This window comes from Electrona antarctica, assembly GCF_951216825.1.
Source record: "Electrona antarctica genome assembly, contig: scaffold_1318, whole genome shotgun sequence".
Lineage (NCBI taxonomy): Eukaryota > Metazoa > Chordata > Actinopteri > Myctophiformes > Myctophidae > Electrona > Electrona antarctica.
The window spans coordinates 15,001-17,444 of NW_027637217.1; the positions used below are offsets into that span (position 1 = coordinate 15,001).

Below are 2,444 nucleotides of genomic sequence, written 5' to 3' on the forward strand. Positions count from 1 at the left end.
CAAATGAAGTTTAGATAGCATGTTACTTTAACGTTTTTTAAGGTGAACCACACCTATTTAGGCCCGACGTCGAAATTAAAAAAGAAAATCTTTAAAATCCTGACAGTTTTCTGAAAAACCTTATGTTTCTGTATCAGTGGTGCTCAATATTTCATGTCAAGGACCCTAAAAATGATATGTAATATGCCTCCGCCCCTCCCATCTGAAAATATGTTGTTCCAGGGACCTCCCCAGAAGCAAAGATTTGAGTTAAAATGTTCACTCTGTAATAATATATATTCAAACATTTGAGGCACATTTTCACGTTTTTTCTAAAATAGCACAGAGTGCCACGCTATGAGCTTGTAGATCTGCTATTTCTCAATAGCTAAAGTATAACATAGTGCTTTAAAACACCAAAAAAAGGGGTTCCTGCCCCAAAATGGGTTAAAAACCTTTTTGTCCCGACCCGACCCCTTGGTGTGGTTTGGGCTTAACACCTCACCAGCAACTAGACGAGGGTTTGTTTTATACTCACAGACTCGGAGCTAACACGACGAATAGTGAAAATATCCCGTCGTCATCTACAAGCTCACGGCGTATATTCCAATCACATCGCCATGTATGTGAGCTTGTAGATCTGCCACTTTTCACTGAATTTGAGGTTTTCACCCCAGAGAGACGATACTGTACTTCTAGCTGCCCAACCAACCAACCAACCAACCAACCAACCAACCAACCAACCAACCAACCAACCAACCAACCAACCAACCAACCAACCAACCAACCAACCAACCAACCCACAGCGGGACAGACAAGTTGAGCATGGATTCGTCGGCCTGCCTGCCGGGGCACAGATCATAATCCGGAGCGAGGGGTCGGGGTGGTGGGGGGGTGGGGTAGGGGAGTTGTTGGGTTGGAGGCTATACAATATACATAATCTGCCGGCCCCAACACTTGACTCCAAGCAGCTGACATCTGATCTTTATATCTGAACCGGCGCTTCCGATTCTCATGCGCTAAAATAAAACCCCCAAGATAAACATAGCAACTGTGCAAACACAACTGTGGCCGGCCGGGCCGCGTACCGATCATGGCGAAGGAACGGCCGTTCTGTAGTGTGTCAGTCAGGGTGGTTTTCCAAATGTGGTCATATGGGGTCTTGAGGGGGGTTCTTGAGTGGTGGATTAACCAAATGGACCCCTGAAGTGACAAGTCTGTATAGTGCTGAGCGTTTGTTTGTACACTCTCTGAGTTATTGCGGGGGATCCGTAAATGGTCTAATAATGCACAGTGATGCTAACAGGGTGCATTTTGCATCCCAAAAATGCAGATTATTGATAATGGACCCGTCCGTGGGGCTTTCTGGGGGTCCCGTGGACACACTACTGTACTCAGCACTGTACTGTCATTTGGTGCTATTTAATTTACTTTATGTTTGCATATATACTTTGCACTGTTGTTTGCATAACTCTTTGCAATTGTCCGATTTAGAATTGTGTTTATTTCCTTCAGATACATTTTCCACATGAATATAACCATATTATAACCCATATAAAGATGACATGGAGGTTAAATGCTGCAATTACATCGAACACATCACTGAATGCATGACAACGCGGGGGGTCCTCAGAGAGTGTACAAACGGAACCAAACGGACCCTTGTGGGTCCGTTTGGTGCCGTTTGTACACTCTCTGAGTTATTGGGGGGTCCGTGGTCTAGTAATGCATAACAACGTGGGGGTCCTCGGGGGGTACTTACACACTGCTGTCGGTCACAGACATGGAGTCGTCGGTCAGCGCGTCGCTGGACACCTCGCTGTCGTTGGTGCTGGAGACGGGGGCCAGCGGGGGGGACCAGCGGGGGGTCCCCCTCCTCTCCTGTACGACCTGCAGGAGGACCAGGGGTTAATACACACACACACATATATACACAGTATTGGACAGTGGACACATGACGTGACCACAAGATATGAAAACCGAGGATAAGAACAGACAGGAAACAGAGCATGCATCTCGTATCGCTCTGCACAGAGACGTCAGTCTCTCTGATAAAGCAGTCGATGCATGGTCATCGTATCGGATCACAGATATCACTATTCTTATACGAGTGTTTTACCACCGGGTCAAGCTGATAAAGGTCATAATGGAGTATAAGTGCATGAACGTGAACACTCGACGAGCTTTGCTTTTCTGCTCACTATACAATCTTGATGCCCCGAGTCTCTCTATCTCTCCACGCACGCACGCACGCACGCACGCACGCACGCACGCACGCACGCACGCACGCACGCACGCACGCACGCACGCACACACGCCACACACGCCACACACGCACGCACGCACGCACGCACGCACGCACGCACGCACGCACGCACGCACGCACGCATCCCTCAGCCTTCATCTCCTGCTGTGGTGCATTCTTGTCTTCGTACAGGGGTGGGGGGACGAGAGAGAGAGAGAGA

General features: G+C 48.4%; 1 pseudogene across 1 annotated transcript in view; it reads right to left on the minus strand.

Moving 5' to 3' along the window:
• Nucleotides 1–1,869, minus strand: part of LOC306919050 (axin-2-like) — a 14,865-nt pseudogene extending 12,996 nt beyond the window's left edge. The window contains exon 1 of the transcript XR_013792478.1: nucleotides 1,742–1,869. The product of XR_013792478.1 is annotated as an axin-2-like (transcript). The remainder of the gene's footprint in view (nucleotides 1–1,741) is intronic.
• Nucleotides 1,870–2,444: the final 575 nt, after the last annotated feature.